The sequence below is a fragment of the Grammomys surdaster genome, unplaced genomic scaffold, assembly GCF_004785775.1.
Source record: "Grammomys surdaster isolate TR1022 unplaced genomic scaffold, NIH_TR_1.0 63, whole genome shotgun sequence".
In the NCBI taxonomy this organism is placed as follows: Eukaryota; Metazoa; Chordata; class Mammalia; order Rodentia; family Muridae; genus Grammomys; species Grammomys surdaster.
This window is the reverse complement of record NW_021604565.1, coordinates 18940460-18956987: the sequence shown is the minus strand read 5'-3', so window position 1 is coordinate 18956987 and position 16528 is coordinate 18940460. Positions and strand designations below refer to the sequence as shown.

At 37.0% G+C, this 16528-nt stretch overlaps 1 protein-coding gene across 1 annotated transcript in view; it reads left to right on the top strand.

Moving 5' to 3' along the window:
* Positions 1-16528, top strand: part of Angpt1 (angiopoietin 1) — a 237252-nt gene that overhangs the window by 203485 nt on the left and 17239 nt on the right. The window lies entirely within an intron of this gene.

Genomic DNA, 16528 nt, shown 5'->3' with positions numbered 1-16528 from the left:
TCTTTCTTTCTTTCTTTCTTTCTTTCTTTCTTTCTTTCTTTCTTTCTCTTATCTTAAATTTTATTTTTTTCAAATTACATCCAATATGATTAGAGGAAACTTTTTAATTATTTGACTGATTTGTATAAGAGGAGACAAGGCATTGTCAGGAAGATTGTTTTTAAATAATAAAAATAAATTGAAACAAGGAAGTCAGAACAAACAATAGGTCCCGGCTAGCCAGGAGCACCGCCGGGACCCACAAAAAGCTAGCGTGACCGCTGCCCTTGATGGCCGGATCTGAAGATTGTATGGCTCCAAGCATGGCCTTTGGGTCAACTCTGCCACCCTCACAGTTCTCAGCTCAGAGCAAACAATGCCTGCCAACCTTGTGGTACCCAGTAGAAAGAAGACTCTTTTTGCTTAAAGATTATTCAATGGATTTATATATCAGCAAATACTCAATTCACAAGATGCCCACACAATTAGAATTGTTATCCAATATCTAACATTTTGACATGAATAATTACTTGAGACTACTACAGATCCATATGTCTGCCTCCATTTTCTTCTCCCTCCTCCTCTTCCCTCTCCTTCTCTCCTCTCCTTCCTGTTTCCTTCTCCCAGCTCCACCTCCTCTTCTATTGCCCAATCATCGAGCTCCACTGTAAATACAACGTGACTGGAAAATTCCTGCAACAGTTTCTGATTAATATTTAATGAGCAGTTCATAGCTTAGGAAAACTAAAAACTATAGCTAAAGAGATAATGTAAATTTGCTCCACAAACACTTATTTTGTCACTTCCGTGTTTTAAGAACTTGATTAGGCACTGGCCAGTCTCAGCCAGTCTCACAAACCTTGTGGTTAAGCTTTGTGACTAAGAACCCCCTAAAAATCTGGTTGGCATTCCTTGAAACAAGGAGAATATCTTAGTTGGTGCCATTTCATGACATAGCAATACAATACCCATCATATAACAGATCTTTAATTGCATGTACCTTAATTTTATGACCAGTAAATAGGAATTGCAATGGCTTTTCATTATCAATATTCTCCATCTGTCTTGAAAATATAATAGTGCACATTAAAGGGGTGGCATACAACAGCATGTAACTTATAATGTTAACAAACAAAGCCTGTAGTTCTTCATCCAGAGAGCCTGGCTGTGTCCTTAGAGATAAACTATTTCTGATTATCATTTGTCTTTTTAGTCATAACAATCTTTGGGAACTGAAATCCACATCTTTTTAATGGCACAACTAATTTTTAATATGTTATGTATATGATTGGAACTTTGGGAGATTTAATAACCATTTTCTTAACAAATAGCGATGATGTCACATGACAGAGGATGAGATAGAGTTCTAAGAAGTAGATAGTCTCATGGTGGAAGCAAGGGTATACTTTATGGCAGCTCCAGAAACCAAAGAAGAGACATTTACAAAATACAATGAAGTGTAAGAAGAAATGTTTCTAAGGAGGTCAATATTTTGAGAGTTTTGTAACAAGAAAAACCACTGTAAAACATCAGGGGTACTCTTATGTAAATGTTTTTTTCTGAAACTTGAAACTATATGAAACTTGGCTGGTGTCAGGCAGCTTGACAATAGAGCTAGCAAGTAATTAGTCTCGTCTTTTTCTAGGCTCCTGAAGAATTTACCCCGGTTCCTTTCCAAAATGTCACTCAGATTCTTATAGGCAGTTGTTGTGGAAGGTCGTGTGTGTGTGTGTGTGTGTGTGTGTGTGTGTGTGTTCACATGTGTGGTGGGGTGGTGTTTGGAGGATAAAGTTAGGACAAGCGTAAGATAGCCAGCATCTGCAAGGCTTCTGGTGTCAGATATGCAAGGTGTCTATCACTCTTGCATATTAGAAGGGGTGCTGGCTTCCTGTTAGAGCCCACCCCCAATCCCTTTATTAAATATTCCTTAAACCTTTGATATCTATGATTCTTTTGCCCATATGTCTTTCACACATATGCTAGAGAGGTATGGTTACAAAGAAGTTTTTCCAGCTTTGGAATGGTATATATTACAGAATTTCTTTCATGAAATGATTGATGAAACTTCAGAATCAGAATTTCAAAATTAGGACTATGATTTAATGTAAAACTCCTGGATTTAAAAGAAAGAGTGATGGGGCTAAAAAGCATATTATTTTTCTCGAGGATAGAGATGTAATTTTTCCTATTATTTTGTTCATGGTGGTTTTTGTTACAGTATTGTGACAAAGTGGGTGGTTCTGGCTTTCTCTCTTAGGAAAACCTTACAAAAGGTAGACCCGCCATAATTGATTCTTATATAATTAAGTATAGCATTCTTGTTTTCTTCAAATAGAAAATTATGGTGCAATAAATCATAAGTCTGCACTGGTACATGGTTAAAGTAAGTATGCCAAAGAAGATACTACACATTCTTAAAGAAAAGAAAAAGACTATTAATGTAGTTTGAATGTAAAATGTTCTTTGTAAGTTTGTCTGTTGGAGTTACAACTAACACAGGCTGGTAGCTCTGTATTACAGGGTGGTGGAGCTCTTAGGAGGCCTCACTGGATGAAGTGGATAACCGGTGAATGGGCCTTGTGACCTTACAGCCTCGGTCCACTTTCTGTCTGCTCTCTGCTCCTCGATTGTAGATACTATGTGACTAGCCATCTCTCATGAGTGTTGTTATGCCTTTGCCTTCATCATGGACTGTAGCACTTTATTTTATGTGTATAGGTCTTTTGTCTCCATGTGTGTCTGTGAACCACATTCAGGCTTGGTGTCCAGGGAGTCCAGAAAAGGGTGTCAGATCCCCAGGAACTAGAGTTCCATTTGGTTCTTAGAACCATGTGGGTGCTGGGAATTTAATCTAGGCCCTCAGCCAGTGCTCTAAAGGACTGAACCATTCCTCCATCCCCTGTAGTATTCTTGAATGCCAAAACAAGCCCGTTCTTGTGTGAGTTGTTTATATCAGGTGTTTTATCACAACCATGAGAAAACTAACTTATACAATGAAAGAAAAGCTGAAATTGGAAAGCTAATTACTGAGACTTCCCTTTCCTAATCATGTCATTGATGCTTCTCCAGGGACAGCAATGCATGGTGGCATCTGCAAACAGTTCCAGCTGTCAGAATGTGGTCTTCATTCATTTTCCTTCTGATGCACGTTACCGCTGTCCTAGTCAAACTAGTAATACTAAGATACACATAGTATATTATATTTAATGATTTTATATTCCAGAATTAGTCCACTTACATAGTGCTTTTGAAGCAAGACACATTTTAAAGATTAGGAACGTGAGGATAGAGTCCACTGCTTGGCTCAGACTCAGTTGAAGCTGACATTCAAAACTTTGAGAATTATTGCTTCAAAATTTTGCATTTTCCACGTTTTTATTTTTCAGTGTTTTGAATTAAATTCAGAGTTTTCTTTTTAAGACTTTAACATTTTATTGTTATAAATGTTCAAGTTGGAATAATACTTTGTTTTCCCCATTTCCTTTTCCTTCCTCCAGCCTCTTCCCAGTTACTCTCACTTGAACCCCTCTACTCTCAAGGTACTAAGCTTTTCTATTTTTAGTGTACTTGCTACACACATACATACACATGCACGCAGACATGCATGCACATACAGGCACACATATAACTTGTATGCACAAATATACATAAATAAAACCTGTTGGGTCTGATTTCATTGTTTGTGTTGTATAATTACAAAGTTGACCTCTCTGAACTGAATAACTAATAAGGGGGCTAATTGCTGGCATTGTCTAATTCTATTCCTCTCAGTCAATAGCTGCATGTAGTTCTTAGACATTTTATTCTGAGAATGCTTTTCGCTTTAGTCACAAACCTGATTTTAAAAGGAAAATCTGTCCTCACGTTCTTGACACACTGATTAAAAGTAAGTGTTACAAAAAGACAGATTAACTTAGAGATGTGCATATAACACACAGTTTCCCCTGTTAACCTCCAAGGAAACTTTAAATGATTTTCTCAGATGAAAACAGAATCTATAGAACCCAAGAGAACATGAATCAGAGAAAGAAAATAATAACGTAGGAGTGTCGTGATAAACATATCATGTGAACTGACAGGCAGTCGATATAAATTATTAAACACCGCCCCTAGAGAGGTGGCATTACCCATGTCCTTGTCATCTAATACACAAGCTAGTGCGCAGCTCTCCTTGCTACTTTCAAGTACTTCTTCCCACAATAGCTGGAAGGAGTTTTCGATAGACAATCAGATTTGCTATTTATCATTTTTCATACATTTGAACAATGTTTCAACATCTACAATTGAAGTCTACCACTCAGTCTTTCATGCTCTTTGTCACTACTGTTTATCCAGCTGCTGCTACTAGCCTTGTTCAGCCCAAAAGTTCATCATTGTGATGATGTTTCGGTAGCTGTTGATAAGTTTTCTACAACTTTCCTGCCTTGGTCCTGTACCCATGCACTGCATACACAAACCTAAATTTATTACATGAGTATGATTTCTACAATTAGGATACTGTCTTAACTGAGCATACCTTCCCTGACACCTTCCCTAGTAAATGCTGTGCTGTTCCAGCCCATTGTTCCTTTGAGATCACTCTCCCCATCTCCTGGGAAAGTTGGTGGCAGAACTGCTGGCAGCTGAAATCACCTTTCCAAGTATTGCTATGACTAAGAGAAAAGTCATATCACCCAAGGTCATGCCTCCTTTCTATAGGCAAATTGTGCTCTGTGATTGGTCGATACGAGAGTGTAATTGACCCCCCTAGTCTTCCCCCATTCCAGGCCAAGGTGAACAGTCTTCTTAGTGTGGCTAGATTTTAGGACTACCTCTCCAGCCATAATGTCTTGATCTCTTAACTACACCATCAAAACTAGAAATACCTTTCTAAACACCCCTAAACTGGGTTTCCAGGAAAACATCTCATCCTCATTCTCAAACCAGTTTGGATTCTCTATTGACCTGTGAATAGCTCTCCGGAATCTACATTCTATCACAGCATTAATAGGTATTTAATCTCCAGTCAGCATTGTTTCTCTCTGTACATTATTCATAGTTTAAAGCTGTTGGCCTTTTTGCTGGGACAGCCTCTCAGCTAGCTTCTAACTTAACTTCTCTGCCCTTGTGTCATTTCTCCAGGCAGCCATCATTGCTCTGCCTCTCCAGCTTGCTTCTGTATTTCCTTCTGTCCCCTAGACCTCTGTCTTGTCTGGTTGGTCAGCCTGTCCATCCTCCTTTCCCAGCTCCAGCCACCAGTTCTTTATTATGTAAAAGTCACTTGATCTTCCCACCTCAGCTTCCCTTTCTTTTTGGGGCAGGGTCAAGAAGCTATAGATATTTACATATCCTGCAGACTGCTGCTCTTGGCTCAGCAATTAACAATTGAGAACACAGGGGCACACTTTTTCATAGCCAGTAAATACAATATTTGTGAGTCATCCTGACATATATATCTAGGAACAATTTGCCAAAAAATTCAACTTATAACTGTTAGCACAATTAGCAAGAGTTGATGAATAATAAAAGTGTATATATACTTACTATGTCCCAGATGTTCTCTTTTCAAATCAGAAAACTGGAGCATAACACTTTTCGTAAAATCACAGGAATTAATATGACTAAAAGGAAAAAATTGACATTCAGTCTTGTAGCTACGGACTGTATATATGGCTCTCCCCCAATAAAGGAAAATCCATTATCTAGATTTTTTTAATTAAATAAAGTCAAAACACTCAAATCTATGACGGCATGTTTCTTCTAATCCTGTCTTGTTTGTAGACACATTGCCTCATCTCTTTTAATCTCGTGTTTTCTCCTTATCACCTTCATTCCGTCTATCCTTCTTCTTTCATTCTTTTTGTACCTTCTGATAGTGTTTCACTTTGTCAGCTAGACTGGCCTTAGAACTTACTCTGTAAGAGACAGTGGCCTTAAACTAATGGTAAAGCTCCTGCTTTGATTTCCTGGGGGGGGGGGGGCCGGGCGCGAGAGGGTGTGGACTACAGGGATGAATTTCCACATCCTGGTGTCATTCTCAACTTCCCATCCCTGTAAATTAAAAGATTTGTGAAGCTTCTTGAAGCTCAAAAATTATTTTTCTAGATAGGTACTTTTAAGAAGATGGATTTTATTTTAACAGTATGAATCTTTGCATGCATGTATGTATGTATGCTATGTGAGTACTTGGTGCCTACAGAGGTCATAAGAGCTTAACAACACTCTGGAACTTGAGTGATGGATGGTTGTGAACCACCATGTGGGTACAGGGAACTGAATCCAGCTTCTCTGAAAGCAACAAGTGCTCTTAACCATGGAGTCCTCACTCCAGCTGTGGCCCTAATTTTCTGCATACATTTCTTTTCTATTTTATGGGCTTTGAATTACTTGATATACAACTAGATTTTTATGTCTCTATTAAATAGTTAAGTATTTCTGTCAGTTTAGAGATTAGGGTGGCCTTTTCCATCTCATAAAAATTTACTATCTAAAAACAGTTAAAAATAAATATATGATCACCAACATAACAATAAATACAACCTTAAAAATAACAGATTAATTGTGGGATTGAAAAGATGCTGTGCTCGGTGAAGTCAGAAGAAAACAGTTCTGCAGTGAGAACCAGAGTTGTGCAGGCTGTAAAGAAATCAGAGTTCAATGTAAAACCAACATGAATATACTGGCCATGGTTGTGTTTCCTTACTCTATTTTCTCTATTTTCCTATAGAGCTGTCGTTTTCTGTAAAGCTACATTAAAATGCACACCACCTGGCATGGTGAGAGAGCCAGGAGAATGTGTTTTGACCATGGTCACTTCATTTCATCCAACTCTTCCTAGATCCACCCGCCTTTGCCTTCTTTACCCAACTAATTTTATGTTCTATTTTTTTTCTTTTTAATCTTTCCAGATCAGTTTATGCTGCTCAAATGTGGAAGGTATTTAGGTTTAAATTGATTGATTGGAGGAGGAGGAAGAGGATGAGGAGGAGGAGGGGGAGGAGGAGGAGGAGGATGAGGATGAGGAAGATGAGGAGGAGCAATAAGGTCTCAGTGGTTAAGAGCACTGGGTGCTCTTCTAGAGAACCCAGGTTCCATTCCGAGCATCCATACTGCATTTTACAACTATGTGCTTATTCATTATATGGATTCAGAATCCAAACCAGATTTGGTGCGTGCAATTTTAAAAACAAACTACAGCTTTTCCCAGAAGCTCGGCTCTCACTCTGACCTGTCCCAGTTCCATTTGCTCCATCTAGCTTAGCCCAGGATTGATCATAATCATACCCCAACCTGGAAAAGCCCAGAGCTTCTGCTGTGCTACACCAACTCCTTCTCAGCTTCCTTTGTTCCTCTCAAAGCCTTCACTAGGCCGCCAGCTACCGCCCTGGCTTCTCTCTTTCTCTGCCCACCGTTGCTCCTCGAATAAAAAACATTCAGACAGCTTTATTATTTTAGAACTTGCCAGACAGCACAATTTCTGGACACAGAATCTCCTGCCCTAACTATGAGGCAGCCTACATCAGCCAGCCTCCGCTGACCTCCTTGGTTGTCTGCTGGTGGCAGAGGTTCCTGCTGATTCTAGCTTCCCCAAGATCTTACATGGTTATTTTGCACTTCTCCCTCCAAAGCCTGGCCGGAAAGCCTCTTCTCTTTCCCTGAGGCTCCTTTTCCCCCTGGGACCCGGAAGTCCCATTTGTACCCCTCACCCAGCAATTGGCTCTCTCCTTCTTTATTCACCAAATCAAGAACCAATTAGAGAACCAGACTTTACTATCAACACCCTCCCCCCCACACACACACAGATCCCCTCATTGCTGTCTATTTATGTTTAAATGCCATATACCTGAGACATTACCATGTACTAAAAGCTAACCAAAAATTAATATAAATTAGTAAAAATTTTAGCATTTATAGAAAACTGATATTATTAAATTCAAATCATAGCAGTTAGGTAATTTTTGGTATATTTCATATTCTCTAATACTGAAGTCCATAAAATGTCAATTTGTCCCATTATCAGTTGGGCTAAGTTAAACTATAAGGATTCAGAGTTCATATAATTTATTAAGCTAATGATTTTGAAATGGGTTTAGGATTGATCTTCCTCTTGCTAATGTCTTGAATGTTTGTGTTACATAATTAAAAACTATATTTTTATGTTATTATAACTGAAGAGTAAGATTTACCATTTGGAAACAAATTTAATAGTATTATTCTCATTATAGTATCACAGAGAGCAAAATGAGTCCTTCTGCACTTAGGAAAAAACTTGAATTACTTAAATCTGAAGGTGGTCTAAAGACTTTGTAACGCCCCTCTCATCATAGTCTGCCTATCCCATCTATAATTACTATGGGTAGATATTTCATTTTTTATCTCCATGTTTGAGCTCGAATGGTACTATCAGGTCAGAACTGACTGACTGATAGCTATTATTAGCTTTGTCTGAAAAAAATTTTATGTGAATAGAATAAAATATTGACAAAATTGTGGGGGAGAAACATCTGAAAAGATTTAGTCAGGAAGCACATCGTTTTTACACAAGTTTTACTATTGGTTGGGATCTTTATTGGGAAGTGGCTTTTTGAAGCATATCAAATAGTGCACTGGGAAGACAGAGACGTGAACTCTTGACTTGGATCTGCAGTTGCTTCTCTGATCGACCTTGGACCGCTTGCATCACTTTTCCAAATCTCAGATCCTGGGAGTAAAATGAGGAGGTAAAGCTGAAGTTCATTCCAAATCTACAAAATAAATTCATATGAACTGAAAAAAAAAATCTCCTGAGCTTCTCATGGAAATTTGAGCCCTGCATTTTTGGAGGTATTGGAAAACTTGCTTCACTTTTTTTAAGTGAAATGTTCCTCATTTCTCGTATCCTTGTGGCTCCATGGTCCTGGCGGGAACCAGTAGCAGATGTGAAATACCAAGAAGAAAGTTATTTCTGCAGAACTCCATTTCTCTCGTAAATATCTAACATAGGTTTCCAAACTGAAGTTTTAAAAGGAGTTTTATTTGAACTTGCAAAGCATCTCTGTCCCCCTTTGCCTCCCTTTTGAAAAAGCATCCCATTATGTATTTCAGTCTGGCCTTGAACTTATAAACCTTATTACAAGCTCTTGATTACAGGATTGTGCTGCCACACCTGACTACAAAATTTCTCCCATTTAGTAGATGTCATGATTCTATTTAACCTGTTGCTTATGTTGTGATGATTTCCTAAACCCAGAGATAGTCATTTTAATGAATGGAATTTACAGTATAAACTTCTTGCCTAAGATGAAATATATATGAGGTACATCCACTTTGGAGGGTAGGAGAAGAGCTGGATAGTAAATAGCCTCCCAAGTAATAAAGTGCACAAACACCAACAAAAATGACATGGCATGAGGAAGGGGCCATGGACTATTTGAGAAACCTTGGAAGGCTCACCAGGAGTAGTCAGAAATAACATAAAATGGGAAAATAGTGATTATCTAAAGAATAATGTAGACAGAGCTGGTAACAGAAGTAATGGGATGTAAGAAAACTAAGAAGCTAGGTTTAATGAAATAGAACGGTGTTTCATTTACTGCTGAATGTGTAGCAGGAACATGTTCTCAGCATCTTGTGAAGCCATGAGTCTTAGGGTTAGCTGTTTAATGCAAACAGAAGCTTCATTGCTCAATACTGAGAGAAGCACTAGTTTGTAGATATAAACACAAATATTTAGTAAGGATTTTGTCAACATATCCATTTAGCAAACTGTAAGTACTAGGTCATGGCACCTTTGGACTTCCTTGATCATGGGCCTCTGACTAAATCTATAGTACTAGGCATAAGTTGTCTTCAATGGAGGCAGCCTCAGATTCAATCAGAAATCATTTATTAAAACAAAAATAAACAAACAAAGAAAAATAGGAAAAATAAAAAGAAATATAGACTTTCTTCCCCAGAATAAGGAAGAAACATAACATTTTACTTGCATGTATTTGTGACTTAGTTTCACATTCAAGTCCTTGGTTAAGAAATTGATTCAGATAATAGTTGAGTACTTAAGACATTAGTTCTGCTGAGAATGAGAAAGATAGAGAAAGGCTTTCTCGAGGAAATCTCTGTTCTTTATGAAATGTGAGTTCATGTTTGTGGGGCAACTTTGAAAGATGGTGGTAGAGGAGGGAGCTTGACATTCCAAGAAGATGAACACTGTGGTCAAAATACAGAGGTAGGAAAGGACACACCTCATTTAAAGAACAGCCACCATTTCCAACGTGGGGTTCACTGCTACAGATAACAGAAGGCTGTAATCCATGCTGAAGTGTTTGGAATTATACTAATTGTGAAGAGAAGTAAACACAGGCATGGTTTCGGTCTACCGAAGAATCTGCTTATCCACACTGGATTCCTAATTGCAGACCTGTTGTAACATTCCATCCAACACAAGAAGAGAAAGTATTTTTCCCCTGTAGGAAAGCTCACACAATGCCTCCCAGTGGTTTTAAGCATCATAATTACTCCACTCTGTCTTCAGTCTAGAAGATGCTGAGAAGGAATTTTCTTGCTGCTCTCTAAATAGAAATAATGAAATAAGAACATTTCTACTTCCCTTGAACATTTTATAGTACAAAACATCATTTAGGATCTCAGATTTTAAAATGCTCTTACTTATTTTCTGGTAAAAGAAAAATCCATGGTTGTTTGAAGTGGCTATTAACCTTGGTATTCTAGGCACTGAAAGAAGATCCAGCTAGGGAACCATTCAGAGTTCATTCTGTTAGGCACATAAGACCTCAAGGGAACTGAAATATATTTTAAGGACCTATTATATGTTTTGTAGTGATTTTATGCCACATAATTCATTTTAAATCTCAAATTTTCTGATGTAGTACTAGGCAAGGTACACTGGAAGATCTGTTTTTTGTTTTTGTTTTTATTATTTTGTTTTTGTTTATGCTTTTGTCTTGAACTAAGAGCACATGTTTTGTATTTTTTCTAAACTTTAGAAAATAAAATTATATTTCCTTATAACTCACAAAGATATGTATGTATCTGAGTGTACATGTGTGTTTAGAATCAAAATAGGGTTTAATATCATTACTTCACAAGAGAAAGCCATGAAAATAATATTTGATTTTAGGATTTTCTTTGAAAGAAAGTGTGATCATAAATTTTGAAATCATACACATTGCACAGTCTTCCATGAGAACTACCGAGAACTGACTTTTGTCTTGATATTAAAATAGTTGCTGTGACAGTGTTTCTAGTGTCAAAAACTCAGAGCATCTGAGTCTTGCAAAACAAAGCACCTTCTTAACAAAGCTCTGGTAATTCCTCAGTGACTCAATTCCCTATCAAAACAGTTTATTTCAGTCAAGAAAGATGGATAGTGACAAACTTTCTGGACGTAAACATGAAAATGAAAAGACAGATTAGATGGGAATCTTTCTAAAGTTTCCAGTGTCCTTTACAAGTGAAGAAACACAAACACAACAAACAAGCAACAACAACAACAACAACGAAGAGGTTCTCAACTCAGGAAATAAAACATTTTATTAAAAAAAAAAAAAACCCTAAGAGCTCTTCAAAGATTGGAACTTGATTAAGGAGTAGACATTTGAATGACTGTTCTTTAGCTTTTGTGACCTTAAGCTTTTTTGACCTTAAACTAGGTAACCTGTCCAAAAAACGACTCCCCAGTTGCTTCTTCTTTGAACCTAGTATTCTGTTTACTCTTTCAAGTAGTATTAGACTGTATAGACCATCAGTAGCAATAACTTCTGCCCTCAGCCCTGCAATAATTGACCATGTCTCCATCTCACTATGTTTACAAATTTTATGCCAGACGTATATTTGTTTAACTTAGATTCAATCATTCACCTAACTCATATTTACACGGTCTATCTAGGAAGCTAATTGTTTATTTACATTTAGTTATTTACATATTTCCTGGGTGCAGGTGAGAAGAAGGAAGTAAGACCTTCAGTTAATGACTTTATTGGTAGTTTTTTTTTCTTTCAATTTATATTATTTAGTACTGAGCCACTTATATATGCCTGGTCCTTATTTACCTCTTGTATAAATTCCTCTCATATACTCACCTCTTAATTGGTGAAGCTGCACACTACCAGTTGTTTTAATCTTCCTACTCACACATTGTTTTCTTTCCAATCTTCCTTTGAACTTTTGCTTCCACTAACAGGTTGGGTCTGTGATTGCTGATCAACATCCTAACAAGAGTTCTCCTGCAAATTTAGTCACTGACTTTGATTTATACAGTTCCTTACACATGCACTTATAGACTTTTGGGAACAAGTAAGTTATCTTTTTCCTTTTGGAGAATTTGGTTGAAACACTGTTTCTCCAATATGTAAAAAAGTGTTGCAGAAGGCTCAAGGAGCCTTCTCCAGCAGTGATGACTATCCCAAGATTCAGCACCAATAAACAAACCTTCTGTTCCTTAACAAAGAGTATGAAGCTGTTGGAAGACAGGCAAAAATTCAATGCCTGGATTCCAAAGGAAATTATCCAATTGAATGGGCACTTGTATGTGATACAAGTCCGTTCATAAAACTTGATGCTTTCATTTCTGATTTGCGCTGAAGTAGTCATTTTACTAGGCTGTTTTATGAGTTATTTCCTTAAGTATTTTTCTGTTGGCAGCCATAGACCAATTCTATATTCACTAAAGCATTTCACCAATACAATGTGAATAGACTATCAGATCATTAATATTGGCTAAATGTCAAATCATGAAAAATAATGCCCTTGGGTCTTGAATTATAAAAGATAATTATCTTATTAGAGTTAGGGTATTACAACATATAGATTATCTCTTGAGATGCCTAAAATTTAACCTCCAAACAATTTCAATTCTTAGTTTATACTGACTCAATAAATAGTTATTGAATGCTTATTATGTATATGGGACACAAGAGTTCACAAAGAACAAAAATTTCCACTCTAGTCAAACAGATAAGGCATGTATATTATTAACAATATTACATTGGGAAAGATGAGTTGTTTATTTATGTAATGATAGTTTAAAGAAAAAAAAGTGGAGTCCTGGTCTCTCTCAGTGGGAGAGACCTGTGCAACGATAAGTTCAGATCCCTTGCACCAATACAAAAGCTGAGGCTTGCAGTACTTCAATAAATCTCAGGTTGTGTCTTAGCATAAGCTGTATAGTTGGACACGTTTAGAGTAATTCTGGATAAACTAATAAAATGTTACATTGCAGATATCATAGAAATAATTTTAAAAGTCATTTAATTAGAAGTAATTTAACAATATTAGCAAAGTCTAATACAAGACTCAAAGACACCTTTATAATGTGATGAACATGCATTCTTATATTATAAAATTGTATTTTAGCCTCAAATACAGAAAATGAATCAGAATATACTAAGATTGTTGATATCTCTAAATAAATGATGACTGTAACACACTCAAATAACTAAAGGAATGTATACTTTCTTTTCTTTTCTTGATGTTAAATAACCTTAAAACACAGTCATTCTTGAATTTCACAAGCCTTGTAGGAAACCTCTCCATCCTTCACATCTTCCAAAACAAACTTGCAACTTTTTTTTCATTTATAAACCTCTGTTGTCCACTGTTCATCATTTGTATAACTGCTCAAGACACTTTGACATTGTCAAAGATGACATGCCTGTGGGTATAAGAACACATATGTAAAATATTGTTAGAGATTATATTGGTCTAGTTAAATGGTAGCTGTAGGCTTTCCTCCAAGATCCATGACTCTATTGGCTGTGGGTATTTGATTATCTAACTCTTGTTCAGGTAGTCCTGTATCCATTTAGAGAATTGTTGGTTATCCCAAAGTACACATGGCACCCATGCACCATTGGGGTGATCATGTCGTGTTGGTCATTGCTGTAGTTCATACGCATGATAGCTATTTAGGATTCTTGATTGCTTCCTACCTTTGGCAGCTTGCATGGCAACCCCTAGCACCAAAAAAGTTAGTCCTCAGGGAAGCGACTTTTGGGTCAGATCTAGCTCCGATGTCTCTGGGCCCTGTGTCTGAAGTGTACATTGTCCTCAGGAACAGGTACTTGTCTTAAATCTCCAGAGGTTGAATGGGGACAATGGGAAATAAATAGCCTATATGAATAAATTGGTAGTCTCTTGGACTGTCGTGACCAAAAGCTTAAATTAGGGCTTCTCACACTTGGTGTTGGGATGTTTGTTAAATACTCTTGAGGGTACGTTGTAAGCCTGGATGGAAATTTTTTATTTAGACTATATTTGTGTATTGATATACCAAAGCTGTGTGTATTATAAGTGCTTTAAGTAAATAATCTGATTCCTTATGACTTCCAGACACCCTTACTGTTATTTTACCCTCCTGTCTCTTTCTTCTGTATTTATTTTTATCCTCTTTCCCTAATGAGAGCCCGTCTCTTGTTTCCACTTTCTTCTTCAGATTTCATGTGCCCTGTTAACATCTTCTATGGATCTTCTACTTGTTATTGCTAAAACAGTCCCTTTTTACTTGCCTAGTTTCTGGAATCACCCCAGGTTCTTTACTCACATCTAAAGATTTGGAGCTAGTATGGTCAGATGAGAGAATATGTGGTTTGTCTTTCTGGGTCTGGCTTACCTCAGTCAATATGGTCTTTTCTAGTTCCATCCATTTAACTACAGAGGTCATGATTTCAGCTTTTTTTTTTTTTTTACAATGGAATAGTATTTCATAGCTTATGTATGCAACATTTTCATTCCTCTAGGAATACACTCAGGAGTGGTATAGCTTACTCATATGGCAGTTTTCTTTTTAAAAGTTTTTTTGAGGATTTTCCATACTGATTTCCAAAGTGGTTCTATCAATTTGCATTCCCATCAACAGTGAATGAGGGTTCTTCCCCCCCACCTCACTCCCGCTTCTAGGACTTGTTTTCAGCTGTTTTGTTGGTCTTTGCCATTCTGACTGAGATAAAATGAAATCTCAAAGTTGTTTTGACTTGCATTTCCTTAATATTTAGGAATGATGAACAATTTTGCAATATTTCTAAGCCATCTTTTTTTTTCTATTGAGAATTTTCTCTTCAAATCACAGATCCATTTTTTTGAGTAGGTTATTTGTGGTATGACTTTCAAAAAATTCTCTATATGTTTTAGATATGAATCTTCTCTCAGAAATATAGCTGCCATTGGTTCACATACCCACAGAGAAGTGTAGTCTGCAGTCTTGATCAAGGACACTTCTTTTTGCAATAGATGGTGACAATCTCAGAAAATTATAAACAATGAAAATATAAACTAGTGAAGTCCAGTTGCAACTGATAAATCTACAATACAACTATAGTACCCAAGGCTGAGGGATCTTTGAGGAAGAGGGGCTGAGAAGATTGTAAGAGCTAGAGGAACAGGGAGTTTTCTGTTAGATTGTGTCTCCTAGAAATGTTGGAAGCTACATCTATTAAATCTCACCAATTTCACTTAGTAAACATTACTGAAAATCATGATAACATGGTTGTGGAAAATCCAAGCAGGATTCAACATGACACACAGAACTACAGACACCAAGCAATGCTAAGAGGAAGAGAAAGAATCTTATCCAGGAGAGAGCACGCCAATTGGTTATCTACTATTAAATGGGCAGCTTTGAAACATACATATACAAGTAACATTATACAGACTGACCAGGTTATATTTATGTACTTAAGAATGCACACACACACACACACACACACACACACACACACACACATACACACACACTAACAATTGCTGCAAAGAGTGGTCATGAATTTGAAAGCCAGCAAGGAAATGTTTATGGTAGGATTCAGAGTTAGAAAAGATAAGCGAGAAATGATTTAATTATAATTTCAAAAAATAAAAAACTTTAATGGTGGAAATGTTTTTCTTTACCAGAAGTCCTAAAATTAAACAAGGTTTCTCTCTATGTAAATCATTACGAGAAATGTTGTCTTTATTTCCATGAAGGATTTTACTTGTCTCCTTCAGTTGTCATAGTGATGCCTTCCTTGCTGATGATACCCTGCTCTTTCAGGAACGGTTAAGGCTGGTGAAGACGATTAAATCAGAAACAGGCCTGGGCTGCACTGGTAGAGCTATGGTTCTACTGAGAAACTCTCTGAGTCCCTGTTACCAGGCTGAAAATATATGGGGTGGAACGGTCACATCTGCAATTTCTTCAAGTAACTATGAAAAAAGACAAACTACTTTCGACTGATGACAGAGAGAGATGGTGAAGCAAAAATAAAAATATCATCTGCTTTTGAGTTCCTAAGATCTTAAGTTTGATAACTCACACTGCCCATTATTTAAGATTCAAGGTCAAGCATTAATTTTTCATACATATAACTAAATCTGCTTTGGATGATGGAATAAAATCATGGCATCCTAAAAAGACAGTGAAAATGGAAATCTCTTTAGCAGAAGAAATTAGTGAGAAATTAGGTTTATGGGACTGGGATACCATCCAAAAGGAAGGAGTGAGGTTAGCGAGAAACTTTAGTGTTTCAGGGTACTTGCTACCAAGACTGAAGACTTGAGCTCTATCTTCAGGATTTGGCTGATAGAGAAAAAGGACTTCACCAAG